Raw genomic sequence first — 12,761 nt, forward strand, 5'->3', positions numbered from 1 at the left:
TAATTTAGCATCATTTGGCCAGGTTTTAAAGGAATTCATGATTTGTAAAAACAAATGTAGTTATTCAGAAAGCATGTTTGCTTTCATGGCATTTTATTTGCAGTATGTTTTCTGTTAAGTATATTTCAAATAATTGATAACATATGTGGGAAATTATACATAACATTATATGAATCTTCTGTGCGTCTTAGTCATGAATCCAAATGTTCCTTGTAAAGAAGTGAGTTTTTTATTGATAATTAGGCATCAGGGCCATATATGTGCTCTGAAATTGGTAAATGTATATGTATATCAAAAATTCAAGTAATGTTAACAGTCACTTTTGTTAGGATATACCAGTTTCTGGGCTTGATACCTGGCACCATTTATTTTATCTTGCTATAGAAATTGAACACTATGTGTGTGATTAAGTATTATCATGATGGATGCTAATAAGGAGCATGACATTTGATTCTGTCTGGCAGAGTCCCCCAACACACAGGCAGAGGGGATGGATCATTTTTTGGTAGCATGCGCTCTGGTCTTAATGCATATGAGTTTGTAGCATTTCTTTAATTGTCCAATTTGTTTTATATTACCAGGTGGTTTTGATTAATGAACCAAAACAAGTGAATTTGTGTACAGAAGACAGAAAGAATTATAACTCAGATGGTTGCTTTTAGGTCAGAACAAGTTACAATAGAAATACATAATCTTGTTACTGATGCAACATTAATTCCTTCCATATTGAGAGGGATGAAGTACCTAATTAAAATTCCAACATTTCCTTCCCCCATTTTAATCTTCCTGAAGACTAGCAAAAATCTACAGAACCATGAATGAAATATTTTAGCTTTCCAGACACTGTGGATATTTATCAAAAACAGCTTCCATGCTACTAAGTACTGAGAGCTACAAGGAATGGTCTTCAACTCCACTCATTCTTCTCCTGACTTTTTAGGAGTAGAAAACAACTGGCCCTGCCCTTCCCTGAAATTCAGGAATCTAAAATATGTGTTTCCCCATTTCTGTCGTTTAAGCATGAAAATAGTACATAGTAGGTGACTAGAGCATTCTAAGTACTTTACAAGTATTTCCTCTTTTCCTCCTCTTTTCTCTTATGTGTCCTTTTGTCTCTTTTTATCTCTCTGTTTCAATTACATTCATGTATTACCAAATTCTGAGCACAAATCTTTCTGTCATCATTAGGTGAATTCACATAGCATATGGATTTCTCTAAGGTGAATATAGGCTTCAAACAATCAAAGGGTATCTCTGTGTCAGGATGGTAGGAAGTTCTCTGGGGTATCTGGATGGCAAAAAGACACATTACTATCTGCACAAACTTTATATTTTGGTAAGATTGGGTTTTTTTCTTTTCCCAACTGCATTCTCAACTAATAGTTTCAAAAGGTTTCATAATCAAATAAAGTTGGATAACACTGCTTCTAGTAAGCTTTACTCCTGGAAAATCACAATACATGCTTGTTTGTTAAAATATCCTACAATCAAGAAAGCTGTTTGTGGTGTGGTTGTACCTCAAAACTTTAAACATGGAATTGCCATATGATCTAGCAATCCACTTCTGGAAAAATACCAAAAAAGAAAAAGGAAAATAAGGACTTAAGCAGATATTTATATACCAATTTTTATAGCAGTCTTATTTACAGTAACCAAAAGGCAGAAGCAACCTGAGTGTCCATCAACAGATGAATGGATAAGGAAAATGTGGCATATACGTACAATAGAATATTATTTAGCCTTAAAAAGGAGAGAAATCCTGATACATGCCACAAAATAAATGAAACTTGAAGATCTTAAATAAGCCAGTCACAAAAGAACAAGTAAAATGCAATTTCGGTTTATACCTAGAATAGTCAAATTTATAGAGATGGAAAAGAAAATGGTGGCTGCCAAGGGCTGGAGAGAAGGGAGAATTGGGAATTATTGTTTTCTGGGTACACTTTGAGTTTCAGTTTGGGAAGATGAAAAACTTCTGGAGATGATTATTAGTGATAGTTGACAACAATGTGAATGTACTTAAGTGCCACTGAACTGTAACTTAAAGTGGTTAAGATGGTAAATTCTAGGTTATGTATATTTTACCACAATAAAAAAAAAAAGAAGAAAGAAATATGTTTTTAACCTAGCATTTCTTAGTTTATTTGATCATAAAACACTGTTATCAAGGTACAATTACTAATATTTGGAGGAAAAATTAGAACTCAGTTATGCAGAACCTGGTTTATAAAATCCGCATTGAATTCAGTAAATATGAGTGGCAGTAATTTTACTTCCATGCCTCACCCTCTTCTGTGCCTCCCTTGTTCACATGATAGTTAAAACTCCTTGCTGCTATACAGCCTTCTTGATATTTGACCACTCCTGTGTAATTGAACTTGAACTTGAATGGTGGCCCAAATGAAGAGAAATGTGATAGTTAAATCTATAAAACTTGCAGATGGTGAGATAAGGGAAGGAAATAGGAAAGATAATGTAGCAACTTTGATCTAGGTGGAACCATAAGAGAACAGGGGGTAATAACATAGGTTTCAGTGAAACTGATGAGCTCTAACTTTTTTAGTGATGCAAGAACTACAGAAGAAGGACTATTATGGTCAGTCACAGGAGACAAGGAACTTTGGGATCAAGAGAAAAACTGAAGGAGTTTATTTTGGAAGAAGGTGGACAGGGTCTTCTTGTACAGTCTCCTTTTCTAAGGTGAATGTATACCTAATGAAATGAAGGATCTGGAAGTAGCAGAAAGAATAATACATTGAAATGATACATTGGTAAGGGTGCCTGGACTGTGTTCTCTTATTCTGATTCATTTTCTGTGTTTTGGGGACCTTTTTTTTTTATCACTTCTGAGAAATTCAGTTTAAAGAATACATTTTAAAGGCTTTAATTACATCTATTATAAAAGCAGTCAGAGAAATTAGGATGATGATTTAAAAAGAATTCTTCTGGCTTTCTGTTTTCCCATAATGAAGGCTTTACCTAATAATTAGTCTTTGTATGTTAGGAGTAAAGAATGCAGCCGTTTATAGTTGGGCAAGAGAACAAAAGGCATCTCTGACCTCTGGAATAAAATATTCCAAATGCCCTTGTCTCATACCACATAAATTAAAATTGTCTGGTTTTTGTTGAGATATTCAATTTGAGATATAATACTTGTTGTATGAAGACATTATCAACTTTTAAGCAAAGGGAAAAAATTATATTCATACTGAGCCTATTACCACGAGTGATGTGGCAGGCAACAGTAGTGGGTTTTGAATAGTGCAAATGAGGATAGATAACAGGCCTATGTCCCTTAGGTTCAATGCTTAGCACAATGCTGAGTACACAGTAGGTGCTCAAAAAATGTTTGTTGAACAAACGGATCAATGATCCAATTGGTTTCTGAAGGTTAAGAACAGTTATCATCAAAGAGCTGAGCTGCACTGAAATGTGTATCTTGAGTCCACTTTAATATTTTCACTGACATCTAAGAGTTAGGGGAGGGATCACAGGGTGTAAAGAGTGTTAGCACTCAGGAGAAAAAGGGATGGTTTATTGTACTTCCAACAAAGGTCAGTCCTGGGGAGTATTAATTGTGAGTGGGACTAAAGAACATTTGGGCTGAATGTCAGGGGAAGTTTTTGAAGAGTAAAGTGTGTTAAACTACATAACAGAGCCAGAGGTAGAGACCCAAGGGAACAGATAGAGGTTTCAATGGCTGGACAATTTACAAAGGGTCTGGACCAAGGCTTAAAGAAGTGGTAAGGGAATCTTGCACCGTGAAGGGGTATACACTAGCAGAGTTTGAGGTTTTTATCTTGTTTCTCTGTTGTGCACAATTGCACTGGAGTCTCCTGAGACACAAAGAAAAATATGTACATGTGTGGTATGGTAGAAGGGCTTTGCAACTTGGAGAATATCACAGTGATACAACACTAAAAGGAGTTGGTGTATTTGGAAAATGATGCTATGATTAGGTAACATTCTGGGAGAGCAAGCAAGAAGCAAAGGATTTTAAAGTGGTATATTTATCAACTATTCATATGTTTAAATATAAATGTCTACAACAAAGGGGTAGAGCCCAACTCAAATTAGAAAAAGTGAATTAATAAACTCCTTTTAGGTCTATGATTCTTGGTAAATTAAATTTGAGGACAGTGATGCCACATAGCTTAAATGTACTCAAAATCTCTAATGTCCCCTGGAGCTAAAAATCCTCTAAAATCAGCCAACATAATGAAGCCTTTGTTACAGTTCAAATTTGCTTATATTATATATAGAGAGTGCTTTGTGCTGCATATTTTGTATGTTAATTTTAAAAGTTGAACTATTCTCATCTAGGAAGTGAAATTATAGGTCATTCATGGAACCCAATAAGAAATTTGGTTACACAATGAAAATAGTTCCAACTAAAAAAAGTTCAATTCAACCTCAATACAAATCTGCTGCCTTCAATTTCCTAGTGCTACTATCTAAATTGACTTGTCTTTTTAAGGTCCACTTTAAAAGAAACTGTATCTGTCTTCCCGACTTAGTATTTTAACAATTTAATAAATAAGACATAAGGCACATGATTGATTTCGTAGAATAATAGCACTTGTGAAAATAAATTTGGATGTTATCAGTTATCTGTAGATAAATAGATATATGGATACATAGGTAAGAGAGAGAAAGGGAGCTAAGGAGGAGACAGAGGACTGAGATCCTCTAATGTAGATGTCTTAAAATTGTCATTGTGAATACAATTGGACCTTTCTTCTTGTGATTAATGATTTCACTGTTTGTTTTTCCAGTGGTTGATAAATATATTACACGGAAATCTTTTTAAAAGACCAACTTTGCAATGATAAAATGTAAACAATGTTTAAGTTGAGCCATATGAAAAAAAAGCAAAATGGATTTTCAGCAATTATAGGCTGTGTTTTAAGTGGTCTAACTTGAAGTATAGGGTACACGGAATGCTCAGAATTAACGTTACAGAATTTGTAACGTTTCTGGGGTAGGTCATGAGTGAAGAGTTGAAGAGAGAAGGCCTCTCAGAAGGAGAAATAGTGATATGAGGAGAATCAGGATGGCTTAACCTTTTGTGGTTCTGACTGCTTGCTGGGTTCACTGGATGGATGTCTCAATGGCAACCCCAAATCAATCATATCTCCTCTCTCTAATGTGCTGCTTCTCTTCTAGTCACTGTTGTAGTTAATGGTAACCCTACTCACCAACTAAGAGCTTAAAAGATGTGTTCTGAGAGGTCTGTGTCCAACTAAGAGCTTAAAAGATGTGTTCTGAGAGGTCTGTGTCCCAGACCACCGGGAGGGGCCGGCCACATTTCTCTGTGAGATGCCAGAGAGAGGACACTGATTTCCAGTATGACCCCAGTGCGCAGTCACTTCAGTTTGTAGGCGTTGATATGAAATTTTTTTTTTTTAACGTTTATTTATTTTTGAGACAGAGAGAGACAGAGCATGAACGGGGTAGGGTCAGAGAGAGGGAGACACAGAATCTGAAACAGGCTCCAGGCTCTGAGCTGTCAGCACAGAGCCTGACTCGGGGCTTGAACTCATGGACCGCGAGATCATGACCTGAGCCAAAGTCGGACACTTAACCGACTGAGCCACCCAGGCGCCCCAGTAGGTGTTGATTTGAACACAAACTACTTGGAGCAGTAATGAAATGGTGTTTACAAAGCTATCTACAGGATGCAAATAGCCACATTTTTACTGAACAAGTATACCTTATGTTGGGCAGTAAGGATTGTGATTATGAAAAGCCACAAGTAAACGATATATATTTTTACTAATTTTTACTCTCCTTTTCCTTCTTTGCTATATCATGCTCAGTTAGAAAAAACATTTTATGAGTTGAGGAATGGCAGTCCCTTTTGTTTTGACTGGCTTTGACTTTGTATGCCAAGCAAACTTCCTGAGAATGCAAGTGACAAGAGATTCTATGTTGAGATTCCCCCACAGGCCTGTCCGTGGCAGGGCCCTGACTCCTGTGATTTAATCATGCTCATCCTTAATTGCATCAATAGTTCTAACAATCATTCTTTAAATCATCAGATTAGAGATGATCAGCTATTTCAAACACTGCTTAGAATTGCACATTTTAAAGGATGGGTTGACCTGGTTTTCTTTTCTAGTCGTGACTCCATATTTTAGATACTTCTGTTTATGTGCTCAGAGATTGCCAAGTTCTTCTTTGAGATTGTTTGTATAGGATAAAATGGGGGCACTTATGTGTAAACAAATCTAAAAAGGTTGACTCCATTAGGAACACAAATTAGAATTGCCTAATCCCCATAATACTCCCATAATATGTAATAGTAATAATAATCAGAACACTTCATATAGGTTTTCTCATTGTATAAATGCGAAAAAGAAATAGGTCTCATGGTAGAGTTAACTTTCTAGCTTTTCTCCACAGAATAAATCAAGATGAGGCTAAAGGGGATATTCAATATCCAGTGACACTAATGATCTTTTGTGAACAAAAAGGGAAACATGTCTTTGATTTACATAAAATATTTGGACTGTAAGAATAAATAAACAAAAAGTGTAAAGATGGCTCTCAGGAGGCTTATCTTACTAAAGGTTGTGAAATGATAATGACATCCTTCCCAACTTGCTTGGCAACCTATTTCTTTACAGCAGAACCAATAGGCATGTCCTGAGGTAAGCCACCAATTCCTAACCCTACCTCCCCACCACCCGCCCCCCCCATCACTGAAATTAATTTCATTGCTCAGAACAAGAGCAATAAGATAGAAAGAATGAAAATAACACAAATGTAAAATACAGACTGACTTTTTATTGCCTGGTTGTTGGACTGGATAACATGTTTAGGAAGTTTATGTATAACCTGATTCTCGTCCAGAACATATGGATTTTCCACACCTACAGAACAGGAGCAAGAAGCAGCTCTCCCCTTGGGCAGGCTTGCTGTCCTATTGTGATGGGTGCCTGTACAACCTGGGAGCAGCCATCAGATCTTCCTTTAAAGCCAACACAAATCATTAGAGGAAAAACAAATTGCATAATCCAGTTCAGAGACATCTGACAGTCATAAAGTCTCTGTTCCTGCTTTCATGCTCCCAGGAAGCTCTGGATTTCAGTACTGTATAGTATCCCATCTTACAGAGCTCACAAAAAGATGGTTTGGTCTTGAGAATGACAATGACAAGACCGCCCAGTGGCTGTTACTCCAGACCCGTCTTCACTCAAGGCCTCTCCTCTACTGTCCATCCACAATTAGCAGCTGGCGGCTCTATGGAATTTATCTCTCCAGATTTTCTAGGTGTAATTATAGTTTCTCATTTACAATGGAACATTACACTCTTTTTGGAGCTACTTCATATACTTGGCAGCTGACTAAGGTGATCATATGTCCTGTTTTTCTTTCTGTCTTTAAAAAAAAAAAACAACAACAAAAAAAACAGGACAGGTCTTTGTTTTTGCTGAAGTTTGCCATTTCTCCTTGTTACTGATGTGCAGCCTCCTTTGTGCTGACGGCCAAGAAAATTCTGGACTGCTGCCCTGTTTGCCTCCAGAGACTGATGCAAAGTCTTCAAAGTAAAGTCAGTGGTTTTTTTTTTTTTTTTTTTTTTTTTTTTTTTTTTTTTAAATAGAGTTTACCAGAAACAAGACATCTTCATGCTTATGAGGACCTTGCTGTCTACTGCAAAACATTCAAAGACCGACAGCCTGGACTTGGCCTCTCTGAGGTTTACAAATGCACTTGAAACCACTTGAAAAAAAATGGTTTTGCAAGGACAACAATGAAGTTAAGCCCCAATTTTACTTTATTTTATTTTATTTTTTTAGTTTATCATTTGGTACCAATAGAAAATGTTTAAAAATATTTTCAGTTGGATGTTCTTTGGGAAAATCCTGAAGAGGACTTTCTATCAGTTCTCAGTAAAAATATAATCGTGAAACAATTTGTTTAACCCAAGTTCTCCTAAACCTATGTATTTTGCTACTGTCACGGAAAAGACTATCAAATTCTATGTGATAGGCTTTAGTTAAGTGAAGCGTTACAGCCTTTATCTTATGTGCACTGCAAAGAATTTTCCTGAAGCCTACGCACCTACAACTCTCTTATTTACCTAAGACCTGATCTACCTAATTACTGAGATGGAAGCAAACATATTGTCCATTCTTATCCTCCAGACCTTTTGAATACATTATCCACTTATTTGGTATTTCGCTCAGGTTTAAATGAGTCATTTAATAACCCCTGTTCACAGCAAGTTAAGTTGCAACCAGCTGGCGTCCACAACTCACAGGTTGTTAACCATTCCAACCAGCTTTGGACCGCACACTCCAGAACTTCCTGAAGGGCATTATGCAGCTTTGCTCCAGCTATCATGGCAGGAGTTTCAAACAAATCTGTGCCTCAGGTAATGAAACGCCCGTGAGAACTATAAGGGTTTCAGAAATTAGATGTCAGCCTCTTTTCTAATGACTGGAAGGGCTATTGATAAAGCTGTTTGAGACTGATTGTTATCATAGAGTGAGAGGCTCCATTCAACTCATGATGCCTTTAGGGGCTCAGCAAAAAGCACAACTGCCAGAATCCACAGAAAGGTCATTTTGTTTGAAAGGTCAGTGGCACTCAGGAATGGAGAATAGATGGCAGAGTGGTTGTGAAGGAGTACAGAAGACTTCCACATCAGTCCTGCACTCTCTATATTTTTAAGAATGCCTTTTATTTAATGATATCACTTCTCTACTAGTTTTTTTAAATGGAATTGACCGCTTTCTAACTTATATAAATGATTATTTACACGCTTATTTTTTATGATTTGTCTAGTACTTCACCTTCTGCCTAGAATTCCCAATCCCAATCTCTACCCTCACTAGTCTACTTGGCACATAGAAGGCACTAAAACACATGGTTAAATGAATATATGTAGTGCGTGTTCATTTTGGAAAACTGAAAAATGTTGAAATGTATAAAATAATATAAAGGAATGTATAAGATTATAACAGTCATTCATTTATCTTAACCCACCAAACAATATCATTAACATTCTCAGAAGGCTCATACACTTACTTATGGATCTAGGCATCGATGTGAATACATCAAAATTAGTATTTATCAAGCCCCCCTCCATTTATTTCTGAGACTTCTCGAAGGGGTACACACCCATTCCAATGTTTCAGGCTGAGTCCTAGTCAATCAATTTACATCAATGGTTCTTAGCTGGGTTGGTTCTGTCCAAACCCACCCTCACTCACCTGGGGACACTTGATAATGTCTGGAGACATTTTTGGCTGTCACTGTTGGGGTGGAGGGTGGCTGTACTACTGGCATCTAACGTATAGAGGACAGGGATGTTGTTAAATTTTTGACAGTGCATGAGACAATCCCTGTAGCTCCTCTACCCCATCCAACCCCAAATATCAATGGTGCTGATGTTGGAAACCCGGATCTACATTTCTCCTTTCTTGCTCTGTCTTCTTCTGGTAGTGTTCTCCTGGTTATGAAGTGTCCTGCATTGCTGCCTCTCCTCGATATAGAAAGAGCAGGTCTTCCCAAAGGTTCCATCTCCATTCCTGTCAGCATTTCCAGATGGCAGGTGCTGAGAAGGCAGCTGTGCAACGACTGTGAGAAGTGCCTCCTCACCCCCTCTGTGCTATGCACACGGTCACCATGGTCCATAGGCATCTGTGTTGTGCCAGAGTCTCAAAGAGATTAACTTTTGACTGTCATTTAGTGCTTGGATGTTCATGAAGTTGGTCCTGAAAAATAGTTTGGGGTCTCATTTCTCTAACTGTAAGAGTTCAAACTGAGTTCAAGGGGCCAGCTTGAAGAAACCATTATCTTCATCAACATTTTTCTTCTCCTGGCCCTGCTCAAACCTGAAACCCCTGCCCCTCCCCAGCTCCAATTTATAACTGTGAGTGTCCAGAGATACTGGGAGAGAAGGACAGAAGAAGATGGATAGTTATCTGCAAAGCAGCATTTGGCCTTGGACTCTCAAAAATGCCCTTTGTGTTTGTTTTACTTTTGCTCTCATTTCCCATTAAATTTTTCAAATATTCCTTTTCAGAAATATAGCAAAGCTATTATTTTTTAATTAACTCACATCCTCTTTCATGTTTTCAGTAGCCTTATACAATTTAATTTACTTAAGTTCCTTATGTTCTTTATTAAATATATTCCTGGGAATTCTGTGCTTTGGGTTGCTATTGTGAACTACTTTTTAAAAAATAATACATTTGAACATTTTGCTGACTATAATATAGATTTTTATATAAATGTGAATAGCTACATATCTTGTTTCCAATGACTTAAACTTATTTTATTAATGGCAATGCTTTTTCAATTAATTCTCTTGGATTTTCTGTGTACTCTATGTCATCTGAAACTAGTGAAAATTTGTTTTCTTATTTCCAGGACTGTTTTAGTCTATAAATAACATTTGTGCAAAAATAGAATCAAAATTTGCCTTATATAGGCTGACATCTCTACATAGGTAGCTGGTTTAGTGTGTGGATAGAGCCTCTATGACAAGTAGTGCTTCTTCTTCAGGGCACAGGGAGACCCACCCCAGAGGACGCAGTGCACTGAGCAGAACAACAGCTATGTCTCAGCCACTCTTCACTTCTGTGTTGGAGCCCCAGATGGGGAATGACCTGTTCACGTGTAGGAGGGGGTCCCACTCAGACCCCTTCATTTGAGTTTTGCTTTCTCCCCCCATTCCATGTTTTATTGCTTTGGTCAGAACTGTAGAACAAAATTTAATAGTAATGGTGATAGTAGTTGCTAGTTGATTCTTTAATATTATTAAGACTGCATCTAGTATTTTGCTATTAAGTGTGCTGACTTGAGATAGATATTCACTGATTTGAGATAGATACGGGTTAGTATTCATCTGCATAAATAAATCAGTGGTCTTAAAATTTTCCAATAGTGACCAATTAGAAAATGGCAAATAGAGGGGCGCCTGGGTGGCTCAGGTCATGATCTCGCAGTTCGTGAGTTCGAGCCCCATGTTGGACGCTGTGCTGACAGCTCAGAGCCTGTAGCCTGCTTCAGATTCTGTCTGTCTGTCTCTCTACCCCTTGCCCACTCACACTCTATCTCTCTCTCCCTCAAAAATAAACATTAAAAAAATTAAAAAAAAAAGAAAATGGAAAATAGATCCCATTAATGATAGCAAAGAAACATATTAACTAGAAAGAAACTTAACAAGAAATGTGCATAATATATATGAAGAGGATCAGAAAACTTTAGGGCAGGCCATTTTAAAAAGCTTAAATTAGTGGTAAGACATTCTAATTCCTAGTTGAAAGAACTCAAAAGTTGAAAAGATGATCAATTCCTCATAAATTAATATATAAATTCAATGCATCACAAAGAAAAATCCCAGGAGGACTTTTACGTAAACTGATAAGCTGATTTTGTGCTTCATTCGTCAGAGTAAATGACGTCTCCACTATGTAGTTGAAACACTTTAAAGGTGGTGCTCACCCTATGAAGGTTCAGTATATATAAAACTATAATAATTTTGAAAGTATAACACTGGTGCAAGAAAGGCAAATATATTAGTGTTACTGAAAAAAAGTCTAGAAATACGTGTGTGTTTATAAAAACTAATATATGTATATATGAATATATATATATTAGCTCTCCAAGTCAACGACAATGTTAAAATAATTGTCTATAAATTTAACATAAAATAGGCACCTCTATCTCATATCACACACATACTGAATACAGAATAGATTTAAGACCTCAACATAAACTAAAATATAAAAGAATTAGAATAAAACATGAGTGCTTTATACATATATATATATATATATACGTATATATATATATATAAAATGTAGGCTAGGCTAAAGTTTTCTCAAGAAAGATATGAAATCCAGGTGCGCCTGGGTGGCTCAGTCGGTTAAGTGTCCGACTTCGGCTCAGGTCATGATCTCGCGGTCCGTGAGTTCGAGCCCTGCGTCGGGCTCTGTGCTGACAGCTCAGAGCCTGGAGCCTGTTTCAGATTCTGTGTCTCCCTCTCTCTCTGACCCTCCCCCCGTTCATGCTCTGTCTCTCTCTGTCTCAAAAATAAATAAACGTTAAAAAAAAATAAAAAAAAAAAGATATGAAATCCAGAAGCAATGTAGAACAAAACAAGAACTTTATAAAAATGTTAAAATTTGTACTAGGTAAATGATATAAAATAGAAAGATATATGACAAATTACAGATAGGGATTTAAAAAAGGAGCATACATAGTGGGGAAAGGGTTAACACCCTATATATATGAAGCTCTCCCACAAAGTACTTATTTAAAGCATGATGACAAGGAATTTTTATGAATAATCTCTTAATCATTAATAATTATAACAGATGAGGAACTAGGGCACAGAGAGGTTAAGTAACTTGTTCAAGTTCACACAGCTCGGAAGTAGTGGAGACTGGATTTCAATCCAGGCAGTCTCTCTACAGCTAGACCCTGAGACACCGCAATTTCCTGCTCCTAAGACTGAGGCTAACCAGTAGTGGTCAGTTTGGGGACAAAGGAATTTCTCATATACTGTCCATGGGAATTTAAATCGACACAAACATTTTATAGGGAGATTTGGTAAGAGTTCAAAACATTTACCATCTAAAACATGTTTTCCCTTCAAATCACCAGTTCTCCTTATTCTCATTAGTGCACAAGGACATATCTGTGCTGTGGCATCATTTATAATGTATTTGGTGTGTGATTGGATAATTTTCTGTCTCTCTGTCACTCTGTGCATATAAAGTTTTATTTATAAAAATGAGTCA

Source organism: Neofelis nebulosa, chromosome 6, assembly GCF_028018385.1.
Source record: "Neofelis nebulosa isolate mNeoNeb1 chromosome 6, mNeoNeb1.pri, whole genome shotgun sequence".
NCBI classification, from domain to species: Eukaryota; Metazoa; Chordata; class Mammalia; order Carnivora; family Felidae; genus Neofelis; species Neofelis nebulosa.